We start from the raw sequence: 15,856 nt of genomic DNA, 5'->3' as shown, positions 1-15,856 counted from the left end.
ACCCCCCTCGTTTCTTTCACGCCCCAACGCTTTGCTCTCCTTCGGGAAGTTGAAATATTAATTTTGGATGAGACCTGACGAATACTCACAAAGGACCCGCCGGGACCCCGTATCGCAGGCCGAGAATGCTGCCGTGCTGAGGAAGAACGCCGTATGAGCCTTCAGACGTTGCCACATTTCCTACAATAAAACCTTAATTTACTGGGAAAATCGTGAGTTTTTTCCTTCAATTTTTCAGACAATTTTGTTCGCAATTTTTTATAAAATGTCTGAAAATTTCAAGGAATAATACGCATAATCGTTCTCAAAAATACATGTTTTATCCGAGGCGATTTGGCAACTCTCGAATGACCATACGGCGTTCTTCATCAGCACGGCTGAATGCCGGAAGGGATCCGCTTTGAGTGTGACAACGCCCGAATGAAAATTAAAAACTCAGGTTGTACCTCCTCCTTTGTTTCCCTTGATTACAAACGCGCAGACAAGATTTTCTTCCGCGAACTTCAATGGAAATTCTGGTTGATCGGAGGACAAGGTTGACCTCGAAAAGTTCATCTTAAATTCTTGGAGGTTAGATTTAAATTACAATGCTGCCCTGTCTTTGGAACCAGTGACAAATCCTACTAGTGGTACTGATTGGACCACTTTTTGCAATGAGGAACTACTAACGACGCTCAAAATAATAACATATGCGCCTTCAGTTTTTTAGCTATGCAGTACGGACATCCACGGTGCAGTAATAGTTGCATCATAGAATAATTGAAGCGCTGGGCGCTGAAAGGACATTTCTTGGTTGCGGTTGGTTGGTAGAATCTTTGCTATCTATTAATCATTATAATTAAGGAAATAAATGAAACTCGTTTAAACAATCACCGAATTTTCTTAGATTTTACAGTGCTGAAAACGAAATATTTTAGAAAATTCACCCAATGGATAACTCCCAAAAATAAAAATTAGCAGTGGAGTTTCTGAAACACTGCAACTAAGAAATGACCTTTCTGCACCCGACGCCTAAATTTGCGAATAAACTTCTGTAAAAATTCATAGCCCCCCTCAAAAGCATCGTTTGTGTCACTCAATTTTGCGCGTAGATAAATGCGGTCATGCATTTGGCGTTCATTTGTATAAAGCTGCGCAGTCTGCAGAACAACCGAATTTTATAAGGTATTACCAAAAATTTTTCAGTTGATCGCATTCTCATCGCAACATTCCTTCATCACGTCGATGTATCCAAAAATCTTCCATCTACCCAAAATCTAATGCTTTTTACCTGTTTTTGGACAAAACTATCCGTAGCTGCATTTTGCATTTGTTTACATGAAGTTCCGTAGTCTGAGCAGATAAATCCCTCACCTTCTCCAAATCTTTCTGAGTTATCCGAGACGTAACACCAGTTAATTCTTTAAGGAACACCACTGTATCAGCAAAACATCCCCTCGGTGACATTATTGATATTAAGCCAAAAACATTCTAAAATGCGATTTTCAATTACGATGAAGAAGGGACGAACATTGAAACTAAGGGATGAATCTTTGCTATCGGACTCCATAGAGGGGAAAGTTCAGCGATGACCAGTGAGTCCAAAATCTTGAACAAGATGAGTAGGCAAGTGAATTGAGGATGAGCGTGGAGCCCAATATCTTGGACGCGATGCTACATTATCTCGAGATAATGTCGGATCGCAATTTTTTCGCTCCCGACTCGATGAAATCCGCTCGGAACGGCAACGCTAAGTGACATCTTCTTTGAATCGTCACGACATCCCGCACGGCGATTCTGACCGTTTGACCCAATTTGGCGGGAAAACTTTCCAGCTGAGACTCAGCTTCGCACAGGTACGAGCAGACGGGCAACCCACGTGTTCCATCTTTGAGTCTGCATCTCCGACTCCGACGGCGGCGGCGTCTGGCGTCATGACGCGCTTAATGAGCGCCGCCATTGTTTCGTTTGCGTCATCTTCTTCCGACCCAGGCGAGTACCGGTGTTGCCATTTTGACTGGAAATTCACCTATCGAGGATGAATAGGTGTGCTGTGTAGAGTCCCTTTATACTGAGAGTCAAGACAATGTGAATCCATTTCTGATTGTTTCCCGTATTTTAGGCCTTCACAGTGTCACAAACGGGAATAAAGATTACAATTTTACCGATTGCAAAGATTATAATCTGGAATGGACTAGAGTCCCTTTATACTGAGAGTCAAGACAACAACCCCTCACGGAGTCACAAACGGGAATAAAGATTACAGGAATTGAACGTTTTTTGTAATCTTTGATCGGCCCATTCTCAAATTCCTTTCTCCGTCCCTTCTCTCATTCCGTTTGTTCCTTGCCGAACCCGTAATTCCCTGGTCCATTCCGGACTATCAAGATATAATCTTTGCAATCGGTGAAAATGTAATCTTTATTCCTGTTTGTGACACTGTGGAGGCCTAAAATAGGGGAACCAATCAGAAATGGATTCACATTGTCATGACTCTCAGTATAAAGGGACTCTAGTTTGACGTATAATTCGTCGGATCCCGCAGGAAAAAACGTAACTACATTTGGACTACATTTTGCGATTTGGAACTGTAAATTTCAGCCCGGTTTAAAAACAACGTATCTGCCATTAGTTTTCCTATGTACATGAGTGTTTTTTCAGATGAACCAGAATTTATAGCACCGAATTGCAAAATGCAGTCCATTTGATTGTTGCTCAAATTTTCCTCGTAAATAGCATTTTTACCGATAGAATATTTCGTATTTCTGACAAAAAAATTTCCCGATTTTTCGTGTGATTTCACTCGAAAATCAGTCAAATTTGGGACGAAAATTGCGCGAGTACATCCCACTGCAAAAAAATTGAATTGTTTGAGTCAATTTTACTGCCTTGGAATGAAGTTACGTTCCTTCGTTCGGAAAACGACGAATTTTTAATATAGATAGGTAATGAAGAGTATTGGCAGTATGAAGACGAGTTTTAATGGTCGACGTTATCAGAGATGCTGCTCTTTAAATCAGCACGTTGTGTGATGGCATCCAGCACGTAGGTGCAAATACTGCAAATCATACACCTTGATTGTCTAGTTTCCCACATTGCCAATTCTGGGTGTCGGTTAGGTCATACCTAAGGTTAAACTGTGAATGATGGTAAAATTTTGCTCAACGAAAATCTAAAATTCTTTTAAAAAGAACCAAGCTTAACTTTCTGGTACTTTTTCATATTGATTAGATAAAGCCATAATGAATCCATGAATACCTCAGATCACACGCTTTCCAACTTTCCTTCAAGAAGAAACGTGTTTCCGGTGAATTTTACTTGGGATATGGCAACATAAGAGTCTACCATATACCTCTATTCAGACGTTTCCAGAGATAAAGAACGACCCTCGACTCGAGCTTGTGTCTTTTCTTTCCGGAAATTTGGCAACAAGACGCCTGGTTTGACTTTTTACACTCGTGTGGTGGTACATCGTGGTCATCGTGAATGTCGAGTATCGTTATTGGATTGCGCAACACAGCGGTAATCCAACATAGAACCTAGGAGTTCCCATAAGAAAATAACATATACTACACCTGATATAAATATGTTTTGGTGTCCTCTTGATTTGTGCACCGCTTTCGATACAAAGAGAAAAAATAACACGAAAATTTGGTCAATACGGAAGGTGAAACACTCAGTAACCAAGCTGTCGGTTGTTCCCGGGTTTCCTGGTTTTTCCATGATTTTCTGTGCTAAATTCAGTACAAAATGTACTAAAATTAACGTAAAATTTGGATTGATTTGCAGTGTTTCTTTTCCTATTTTGACCAAAAGAAACACGAGAACACAAATATTCTCGTCTTTGCACAGGGTAAAAATGTGTAAAATTCGGTCCTGTGCGATCGAACATTTATTGATTTTGTGACCGTAAGTATGTATGGTTTCAGATGAAATCATGTCGCTCATGTCTTTGCAAAAGCACAGTAATGCGTTTCATTAAGCCTCGTAAGTACTAGTATTCAGGCTTATGGGCGACAATTTCCTTCAAACCGGTGAGTATGCAACCTCACAACTGTTGAGTTGAAATGGTTATCGCTATTCGTTTTGAAAGATCAATAAAACCATAAAGTGAATGTGCCGGACAGGAAAGGGTGCATAAGACGCGTTTCCTCGTGTTGGACACATTTTTTTGCAAAAGCCCTGTCAACACTACTAGCAAAAGTTCACGGAGCTTTGCGCGAAAGTTAAGTTCCGTAAACCCATCTTTGTATGGACAATGCTTTCCATTTACAAGAAATTAACGAAACAATTATGAAAGAACAAAAATAAGTGTGGTTTAATAATTTTAACCCTCTATGGCATGAATTAATTTTGGATCTCAGATTCCAAGGAACACTAATCTATTTTGTAGCTTCCATAAAAATAATTGAGTACCAATTTTTTTTTTCAAAATTTTAAAGTTAACGGAATTAATTTTTCCAAAAAAGAAAAAACTAATGTAATTTTGCAAAATCTTGGCCCAGGGAAAAGACTCAGTTTTAAAAAAACCCCGAAAATACGTTGTTATGAATTTGTAAGCTATGTCATAGATGGTTAACTTCTGCCGCCGCGCCGCGCTGACCATGCAAAGTATTCATTCCTACAGTATTGTAGGTGCTATGCGTTTCATGCCAACCGCTGCTGACCGCGCTGTGTTTGATGCAATGCGTGAAGTTTTCATACAGTCGTGTAGGCGCTATACCTTTCAAGCTGACCGCGCTGTGTTTGACGCAATGCGTGAAGTATTCATGCAGTCTTGTAGGCGCTAATATGTGTTACATACCGACCAACGCGCCGAGGGTTTTTCCCTTTCATCTCAAGTCCTCTTCATCATTGATTGCTCTTCGCGCCGGGCGGCTCCAGACGTAAGGTCGTATCTCAATTTCTATTTGAGCCCCATGCTCCATATAACTCCAATGCTTTCTGGAATTCATGTTGAAATAGACATACGCCCTAACGTCAAAGGAACGACGATATGACTATCGGACAACGAATACGAAAAAGACTGGGTATAAAAATCACCTCGTACATCAGAGACACAGGTGTTGACATTTCGTCAGAGTCGTTTTGATCGGTCGTAACTAATGTTAATCCTAGCGTAACTCTAAAACGGAGAGTTTGCTCTTATTGAGTTTTAAGCTTAGTACTGAGCTTTTCTCTCTTATAGAAAGAAACATCGACAACCATGACGTAAACTTTTAACGTCTATGTCTTCAACACAAAGTTAAAAAAAAAAAAAAAAAAAAAAAAAAAAAAAACTTTAGTTCTGTTAATCATCCACTCTAATTAGTCACGCAGCTCGCTCTTTCCGAAGGGTTAAAATAGAAAGGAAAACCTGCCCCAACTCAACTCCCGGCGTACTTGCTCCACTCGGATCCGGTTGGAAGCCCACGCCGCGCTGCTCTCGAGCACTGATACAAATCTATGACGAACGATAACGGGCGATTTGTTTCGGAAGAGATGAATTAGCTCCATTACGCAATGTTAAGGGCAGACCTTGCGACAACACAACCGATGCGAAGTCGGGTTTGAAGTCATGGTTCGCGAGGATACCAGCATGGTGGCGTCTAACCTAATTTCCCTCGCTCCAGGCTACGTTTAGAGCAGGGACAAGAGATTCTCCACTATAATGGCGACAGGTGGAAGCTTTTACTTTCGGGGATTCAACATTACCTTATGGACATTGTACTGTAACATCCTTTTTGCATTTTTAATCCCAGAGTTAGGTCATTTCCTAACCAAACGCTCAAACTAGAGTACCTGTATAGCGAGAGTATAGACAGATGTGAAACTCCGAAAATCCATCAGGCCTTTACCGATGCCTCCGTGAATAAAGTTAGGGCCCAGAAATGCAGCCAACCTATGAATTTCAATTATCCAGAACGATTTATTAATACAATTGTTACGAACCATCGTTTATAAAGCACGTATTTAACTTAGTTTTTGCATAAATTTACTCATCTTTGTGGAAGAACGCCCATTTATGTACTTTCTTAGCCATCTTCGTTAGAATTGGAATCCACAGACTGGCAGTGAAATTTAGTGCGTCAGAAGTTGGTTAGAAGGGTGGCTGAACTTTTGGGCCCTAAGCTCTCCATGAAGCGATCTGTCCATACTCTCGCTATACAGGTACTCTAGCTCAAACTATCCCGCGTGTAAACGACCTCAAACGGCCTTGACCCACAAAACTACATCCACCAATATTGCTCATCAATCATGACCAATCGACAAACTATCAATCTCGTCAAACAATTCGTCGCTGCTCTTGCATAAGAACGTATCTAAATTCTCTTTGAGCCATGTTCTCCGTATAACTTAATGCTTTCTGGGTCTCATCCCGGAAATCGAGATTTGCCCTTACGTCAGATGGACGACGGATTAGCCCGCAAACGTCCATAAAACGCACGAGAAACCATCTGAGAGCGATGTTATCGAATCCGCCTCTCCGCGAAGTGCAGTCGCGCAACCTAAACGATCATTGCGGAAAGCATAAGTGTAGGTTCAGGCAGCCTCCCTCTCCCTCCTCCGCCGCACAATGGATCAAGTCAATTAGAAGAGTCGGACATGACATTTTCAACTAAAACTGCAAATTTTGATGTTTAATTTGTCACATTTTAAATTTCAAGGGGTGTCTTAAGAAGAGAATTTCACGAGAAAACCGATGGAGCCACTTTTAGAGCCTCAAAGTTTTGTATAAACGGAGTAATAAGCGTTTAAAGTTTCGAAATTTTGTCCGACTTCTCCGATTGACTCGGACCACTGTGCGCCGGTCCACGTGCACACGATGCGATGCACCGCTGACCCAAAAATCATGCAGGTCATTGTGCACGATCGGATAATAACCGGACTGCATAAATTATCCACGGCGCGGCGGGAGGAAAGATCATTCGTTGTGGGCGGAGCGCCGCGCGGCGTCCACCAGCGCAATGAGCCTCGCGATGACTCTGCGAATGCAACTGCGATTCGGATTATGATGCGCTGGTATCCTGCTGCTCTGAGGCAAAACAACGTATGGGCCAGTAGATGTTGCCGGAGTGCAGGTATCGATGAGGGCCGTTTTTGGGACCGCACCCTCCCTGAAATTTATCAACTATACGATTTTTTGGTGATTGAAGGCCTATGTTTTACGGAATGCATCATGATTCATAAACCAATTGGACTGCATTTTGCAATTCGGAACTATAAATTCCGGCCCGGTTTAAAAACAACGTATGTGCCATTAGTTTTCCCATGCACATAAGCGTTTTTCAGATGAGCCAGAATTTATAGCGCTCCAAATTGCAAAATACAGTCCAATTTAAGGTACGGAAGGGCACGCATAGGAGTATGAAGGGGGAGTCCAGGGAGGGCCTGACCCCCCTAGAATTGAAAATGGTATCAGCTGTCGCCCTCCCCGCAGAAATTCCGGATGGTGGGCAAAAAACCCTAGTCGAGCATCTCTTTTAATGTATAGTCCTAGATGGAAATAACTTGTTAATTCATTCAGGTAGCATCTCCTGAAATTTTCATCATAGAAGCCTCAAAATGCGTCCAAATAGAGTTCAACATTCGAAAATTTTCCAGATGTGTTGAATGCTAAAAATTAGAAAGTATTTAGTGCTGAAAATAAAAATAAAAAACGTAATTTTTCTGCAGAAATTGATGGAAAATGTGCGTCTTAGAAGCCTCAAAATGCGTCCAAATAGATTTAAAATTTCGAAGTTTTTCTCTCCCGGTTCCTCCTCTGAACTGGGGGGGGGGGGGGGGCATTCTATACCCTCCAGAGGGCGTAGCCACCTAGTTCGATAAAAAATCAAAGAAACTTTGGCATCATTCGAATGCTCGTACTGTTTTCTTCCTTAGCACTGCAGTATCATTGAAGTTCGATCGGGATGCATCAAAGCGGTCCAGGAAGCGAACGCAAGGCAAGACAGCGTCCTCGCGTTCTCTAATCTATTTTCGATGAATCATCTCTTGATGACGCTTCAAAGGATCGCGTCAGCTCATTCCGCTGCTGAGGTTTTTTTACTCCGCACTTTTACAGGGATTGAAGTATGAGTTTTTCTGGTGGCTTTTCACTTTCACGAGGAAATTACACACGCGAAATGGGTTACCGTGACTCGCGAATGGGAAAATCTCCCCGGGGAGACCGATTTCAGGCTTGAATCATTGACGAGTTCGTAGCGAAACTGAAGAAAATAGTTTTTCGGATCGTGTTGCTACAGATTTTGTAACGTATTTTGCTTATAAGAGGGATGGGAAATCACCGTAATTATATCGTAATGCATTGTAAAATATTGTGCAATTTGTCAAGCTCCGGACAGAGAAGGTACTGAGCCATAATCAAACATGCTGCCAATTTCCAAAAGTATTCGATGGCGCACTCTTTGAATACTGGTGAAACGTGTGAGCACAGACTGCCGTGCCAAGGGAGAACGCTGTATGATCATTTAGACGTTGCCACATTTCCTATGACAAATCACGAATTTTCGGGATTATTTGTAAAAATATTTTCTTTCAACTTCTCACAGAATTTTGTTCAGGATTGGATCCAGAAATTCTGAAAACTCCGAGGAAAAATATTCATAACTTTCTTCCGAATTAAATATTTTCTGAGAGGAAATTTGGCAACATTCGGATACTCATACGGCGTTTTTACTTAGTACAGCAACATGAAAGGATCATATTTGTCAATAGATTGAAATTGCAAAAAGAGCCATCTACCCCCGGCATGACTAAATCAGCGAAAGGAGCGGGGCGAAAAAGAAACCAACAGCAAGTGAACATAGGCGCGTGTTGATAGAAAAATAAGCATTGGTGGATTGGCACAAGTTTCAAGTGACGACTTTCAATTTTAATTTAACTTTCGATGTCTTCGGCGCTGTACCACTTTCACAGATTCGAATTGGCGGTCACGTACGGTCTCCAAATACGGCGCTTTCGACGAGCCAAATTAGCTTGCATTCATCTAACTCGGACCAGTCATGAATAGCTGAATCACAATCACTGATTGCCTCTGATGTCTTACGGGGACAATCGATAGTTTAATTTGTATACAAAACGCGTACCAGAACATGCTACGCAAAACAATCCCACCAAAAATATGCTCTTCTTTACTAATTCTGAAACTAGGTTTCGGAGCATTAGATTCATATTCAAGGTTTTCAAAAGGTATTATGAATTTTACGCTACAAACCAATGTTTAATGACCGCAAATCACTCACACACCGCACATCGGGAGTTTAGTCGACAGCATGACATGATGCCATCCAATAAAGTTTCCAAACTTTTTTCATCAAATATGTACACTGTTGTAAAAAAGAATAGCAATACTTACTGGGCAGAGAAAGCCAATCGTAAATATGAAATTATTAATGCAAGTTAAAATACCACTATCTTAGACCTACGGAGCACAAGGTCACACAAAATGAGAACCATAATTTGATGGAAAAATTGAATACGGAAGGGAGAAGATCATCGGGGAAATCGAATTTTATGCAAAGGATTCTGAGTGAAGTTTATCCATCAAAGAAAGTTTTCAAAGAGGAAAACTACTCTATGATAGAGCCACCACTGATGGTGGATTCGACTTGTGTATTAATTTGTAACGCTGCCTTTCAGTCTTTCTTAACTCTATAATAAACAACCAAATAACATTTCCAGTGCGAAATCTCCGTCTCGTGTTTCCTCCAGAAGAAAAATGTTACAGGAAAATTTTGAAAATGAAGTTAGAATGGAAACGAGTGCAACTTTCATGAAAAGAAAAATTTTGATTGCTGGCAAACAAAGATACAAAATCCCAAATTTTAGTCATTGATCGGCAATACAAATTTAAAAAAGTAGGAAAATCATCTGACCTCAGCTTTTGAAAAAAAGCTACATATAAAAGAGGGAAGAATATCCAATCCGTTGCCAATTTTAGACTGCAACAAAAAAAGGAAATGGAATCACCGATTGTAAATCGTAAGGTGCAGTTTAATTCGATAAAGAATGACAAAAGCAAGCGGTATTTTATTCCATCAATTCCAGACGCAGGGGAAACCCTCAAAAGGAGGAATATCCTGAAAGAAGCGTATATATGCTCGACTTATTTTCCCTTTTTTTTCTCGCTTGAGCAAACTGTCATTTTCATTAGGAAGGTCGTCGAAAAGGAAAGTGTTAAAATGGAAACTCGGTCTCCTATCTGCGCAAAGTTCTCATCTGAAAGCAATGTTGCCAAATACATAAACAAATATAGTTGGCAGACAATGATGCTTCCTGGTCTAGTGTTTAAGAAGACGCTTGGATGCAACTATTCCTGCTCTGTAGATGTCCTTATTGCCTAAAGAAAAAATGAAGGCGTTTGAAAGCTGATTTTTCTTGGATGAAATAAAGTTGCAATCTTTTGAAATTAAAATGATAGAGTAAAAATATCACTGGCGATGAATTTGGCTTTTCTTGTGAGCGTAAAATTTAGATAAAATCCCTGATTGAGACTATAGAAACGACACTTCTCCACACGTTTTTTCGTTTAAATATTTGCGTTGTGTGTGATGTCTTGCTGAAACAAAAAAGAGAGAAATTGCACTCGAGGTGCATGTGCCTCATACTATTTATCAATGGTCTATTTTATCATTCTTCTGTCAAGAGAAATGGATTTCAAATCCATTTCTCTATTGATCCTTTTGCAGGGGTGTTTTCGGAAGAGTAGTCGGTAATCACTTCTGAGAAAAAGAAAAGACGCCAAAAATAAAGGCTGCATAAGCATGTTGCGTGGGTGCCGCTTAAAGATGTACATACTTATTAGAGCGCTCTGACGCGGAAGGTATTGAAGTCCGTCGATAACGTTGTGACGTCGTGCTTGGTCACGAGTGATTTCTTTTAAATTGAAAATGGTAAACACTTCTTGCTCTTGGCGTGGATTTATTTTTGCGTCACAGAAAATAAGCAAAGCCAAATATGTACACAGAGATGGTTGCGGAAAATAACCGCAAGAGCAACTCTCACAAGTTGACAACAATTTGTTTCCTTCATTTAAGTTCATAATAAGTAATCGATTGCAGTTGAGGCGACTGAGACACTCTACCTGAATACTTATCGATTGCTTCAAGTTTACTTGAATGGACAAAATCCACTGTTACCAGCTATAGAGAAAATCGGAACTGATAACCTAGCGCGACCTCAGTGTCTTGAAAAAAGTACATTTTTTAGAGGAGCATTTTAGTTTTTTTCTTTCTTTGTTTTTCTACATGACGCTTTTGCTGTTAAAATTCTTGTCGATTTTCCCCATGCCAATTTAAATAATTTAAATGAGAGAGAAACTCAGTTCATATTCAATTTTTAGTAAAACTTGCTAATATTTTGGTTCCGATTGTTTTATGAATTTCAGACGCAATTCCATTACACATATCAGCAAAATCCAAAGAAAAACATTCAAGCCTCTCTTAGAAAATGAATATTTCATAGGGGGCAATTTGATGAACTCCAACTTTTCATACGGTTCATGATTGCAGAAACTTGATGTTTTGGCATCTCATTATGTATGCCTAATACTGAGGCTAAAACCATAAAAAACGGTTCTTTACGACTTATGCATTCTAGTTGCCCCAAAGTCAACTAAAAAACTTTTTCAACGTTGGGACCAGCTGTTCTTTATATACAAACATTTAGGGGAGAATATCAATTGATCAAACTAACTTTTGAGGAGGAATCGTCATAAACCAATCGCATCGACCGAAACTTTTCATCGAGCCAATCAGAGATGTGCCCCTCAACCATCCACTATCACACGCGAGCAGTCAACATTGTTCGAGCGAGCGCATCAGGGCAATTTTGTGCAACATTTCCCTGCCTGCTATGGGTTAAGAGATTCAGTGAAGAGTGAATAATAGGATTCTATCGATTTGAACCTCGGTTACGAATAACGGCGCCAATCTTTCACCTCTGAGCGTCAACGCCAGACACAGCTTGACCTTTTAAGTTAACTATTCGGCGTCGATTATTGAGTTCCTTAAATAGAAACTCAGGATTTTTTTTATTTCGTTTATTTTTAAAGAAAACTCGATTTTTTTGGAAGTTGAAGTAAGTACAATCGTTCAGAGAAAAGAATGAAACACGGGAAGGCAGCTTGGGCTCGAATAGATATCAATTCATTTTGTAGGTATATTCCTGGTACCACGTATGGAAAAACGCCGCATAAATACTTGGAAGTTGCCAAATTTAAATTATTTAAATGTTAAAATATTTATTTTTCAGGAGAGCAATGCATATTTTTTACTTGAAATTTTTAGATACTTAGAATTACATTGCAAATAAAATTTTTTGAAAAATTGGTAGAAAAATATTCATAGGCTTCCCTGAAAATTTCAATTACATCGGATGAAATTTGGCAATGTCCTAATGTTAGAGAACACCTAGAAAAGTGGGATAGGAAAGAGGAGAAGAAAAGAAGTCATCCCGAGGATAGTCTCGCAGGCAACCACCCGAAGGGCAGGCAACAAGAATAACTTAGGAAGATAAAGAAGAAGACAGGTGGATAGGAAAGAGGAAAAGAAAAGAAGTCATCCCGAGGATAGTCTCGCAGGCAGCCACCTTAAAGGCAGGGCAACAAGAATAACTTAGGAAGAGAGAGAAGAAGAAATGTAGAGTGAAAAAGAGTTGTTGATTGACGAAGGGGTTGAAAGAATGTGACGAAGAGAGAAAGAGAGAAAAGGGAGGGGGCGTCAGATAATGAGAATCGCCCTTGAAGGAAGAGTTCGTGGCGCCGTAAAGCTTAGCGCCGAAGCAGAGTGCCGAAAAACGTGGCAACCCTATTGAAGAAGACTTAGCGCCGTAAGAACGTAGCGCTGAAGAAGAGAAGCAGAGTACCGAAAGACGTGGCAACCCTGTTGAAGAAGTCATAGCGCCGAAGAAGGGTACCGAAAGTCGTGGCAACCCTTGTTTAAAGAGGTCTTAGCGCCGTAAAACGTAGCGCCGAATGAAGGAAAGGAGCGCCGAAATGCTTGGCAGCTCCGAATACTTACTCGTACTTACTTGTAGGTGAAGGAAGATCTTGAGATAAGATAACAAACTCAGAAGATTGAAGGAGAGACCTGCTACAATGAAATCGAAAAATAGGTGATAGAAGTGGGCAGAGCCCAGGTGAAACGGTTGCGGGCCCCATTGACGGGGCGGGCGCGCACGGAGCGCTGCCAAAAGGCTTCATTTGAGCCTTTCAGCTGGAAATCCCGGTAAGACGGGTTAGACGTCCATGGGTCATGTGCCCATCACGCCAAAGGGCGAAAGGTCGCAGTTTGTGGCCTTTAATTTGCCCTAAAAGGGACCTTAACGGTAGAATTGCGCCGAGCGCGCCCTGGTGGCGAATATAGCAAGCGCAGTCGCAGAATGTTCGCCGCGCAGTCGCCCGGGTTGCAAAGAGGCGGACAAGCTGATCCTTAACACCTAACCTTAATACGACTTTCTTAGTAGCGCACGGCAGTATGAACGATTGAGGGTAACAAAATCGTCTTTTTTCAGACGAAAGAACGTAACTTTATATCAAAATTGTCAAATTTTTAGTTCCAAATTTTGCTTTTTTTTTTAGAAAGTTTTGAGTATTCATAAGCAAAAATTTTACTGATTCTGTTAGTTGAAATGGTTGCGATAGGATTACGCAAATGCCCCCTTTTTTACATTTTTGGAGATGCATAGGATTGCGCGAATTTTTCTGATACTGAAACCTCACATGTTCGCGCGAATATTCAATATTCAACGAAGCGTTAATGTGGCAACTTACAGTCTTGTAGGCGCTTATATGCGTTTCACGCCAACTGACCGACTGTAGTGCGTTTGGCGCAATGCGAGAAGTATCCACGCAGTCTTGTAGGCGCTAATATGGGCTTTACGCCGACTATTCTGTTCAGCGCAATGCGTGAAGTATCCCTGCAGTCTTGCAGGCGCTAATATACGTTTAAAGCCGGCTGCACTGTCTTTGGTGCGATTATTCGAATTCGCGTTAGGACATAGTCGCGACATCGAATAATGGAGCTAAAAAGGTCCATGCTGTGTTTCGACGCCGTATGAGAATGTCAACGTTGCCTCGTTTCTCCCAATTAAAAAATTTTTTCCGAGAAAACTTAGGAAAGTTCTTTATACCTACGACCATTAGCCAGTCTTTTCATTTCATTTATCATCAGAAGGTAAGGCATCAATGACTTGTCAACCGACTAATCCATCGTAAACTAGCGTTAATATAAAAATGAGTTTTTCCAACTGTTTCCTGTTTTACCAAAATTTCTACCTTGAATTAAATTAATTTTAAATTCGCGCATTCCTGTATCCAAATTGCCAAATTTAAATTACTTAAATATTCAAATATTTATTTTTCAGGAGAGCTATGCATATTTTTACTTGAAATGTTCAGGTACTTAGAATTGATTTGCAGATAAAATTCTTTGAAAAATTGGTAGAAAAATATTGATAGGCTTCCCTGAAAATTAAAATGAAATCGGATAAAATTTGGCAAAGTCCTAACCTTAATACGACGTTCTTCCCAGCGCACGGCAGTATGAACAATTGAGGGTAACAAAATCGTCTTTTTTCAGACGAAAGAACGTAACTGTATATCAAAATTGCTAAATTTTTAGTTGCAAATTTTGCTTTTTGTTAGAAAAGTTTTTAGTATTTATAAGCAAAAATTATACTGATTTTTCCTCTGGTTCTACGCAAAAAAGCGACAAAATTTCAAAGAGGAAGAGAGAGTATTCTTCCTATAATAAATTGCTTTTGTCAGTCAATTTTCAACCTGGGAATTTTGGTTCTTTTTTCCGGAGAACGAAAGAATCTACTCTGGCAAAATATTTATGTTTACAAATTGTTGTCAATGAATTTTTCAGACTTACGGGATTAAGTTACGAATAATAATCTCCAAGGATGAAAAAGAAAATAAAATAAATAGTTTCCCAAGAAAGTTGCATTTTATTAGAAAAATTGGCAATGTCTCAAGATTCATCCGGCTTTATTCCTTGGCACGGCCGCATGGGTGTTTGGGGGTTTGTGGTGCTGAGACGAAAAATTGTTTTAGTCTGTAAAAGATGCTTTGACGTTAGCGATGTGCATTAGGTTTGATCGCATTAAATTAAGTTCCCGGAAGAGATCTTGGAAGGGGGTTAAAAGTACCAAAATGATTCCGAGAAAGCCTACGGCCCAAAAGATTCCTCTAGGATGATCACAGAAATATGTTCGTTACCACCCACAGAAAACGGGTATTGGTGCACAAGAGTTAACTTTTCTGAGAGGCTATTTCCGTCAGCTTGAGAAAATTTGAATCTAAGTTTTCGTTGAAAATAATTCCTATCAACCCAAAATTTAGATTAGGAGCGCATTCTCCTTTATTCTTGTGTCGATGGAAATTCTTAGAAAAGGCTAAATGAAAACTGACCAACTTTTCACTCAAGAGTACGATTCCTAACCTCGTAATTAACGATTCAAAACCTCCAAATTCCAGTTTGGTTTGAGGTTTTTCATAAATTGAGGACACCGCACCAAGAACAGCCAATAGGCGTATAGGTGGTTATTACGCCCATCTGCTTTTCGGATTCTACGTACCCTGGACTATGCTGTGGTAGCGATAGAATATAAATAGGTAACGGCTCGAGGTCAAAAAACCTTCATTTTCCGAGTTAAGCGAGGCCTCTGGATCGATATGTGCAAGAACGACCTATACGCGCGGCCTTATCATTCTCGGTTCGCGGGCATCGGCGCGGCGCAGCGATAGTGATGGCTTGATTTTTTTATCTCATTTTATAAAGATTTGTTTTTATTTCAGAAAAACGAGCTATTGAAATAATTTATTCTCCTCTCAAACTATCCATTCCTCCAAAAATGTATACTTCGCATATTGCCACCAAAATGACTGTTG

At 40.2% G+C, this 15,856-nt stretch overlaps 1 protein-coding gene across 3 annotated transcripts in view; it reads right to left on the bottom strand.

Moving 5' to 3' along the window:
• Positions 1–15,856, bottom strand: part of LOC109033965 (clarin-3) — a 160,561-nt gene that overhangs the window by 82,196 nt on the left and 62,509 nt on the right. Inside the window, exon 3 of one of the 3 annotated variants that reach the window (XM_072303164.1) lies at positions 9,837–9,902. The exons of the other annotated variants lie outside the window; for them this stretch is intronic. The gene's annotated coding sequence lies outside the window, so the exon portion shown is untranslated. The remainder of the gene's footprint in view (positions 1–9,836; positions 9,903–15,856) is intronic. 3 annotated transcript variants of the gene reach the window in all.

This window comes from Bemisia tabaci, chromosome 8 (genome assembly GCF_918797505.1).
Source record: "Bemisia tabaci chromosome 8, PGI_BMITA_v3".
Lineage (NCBI taxonomy): Eukaryota > Metazoa > Arthropoda > Insecta > Hemiptera > Aleyrodidae > Bemisia > Bemisia tabaci.
This window is presented reverse-complemented; position numbering and strand designations above follow the sequence as displayed.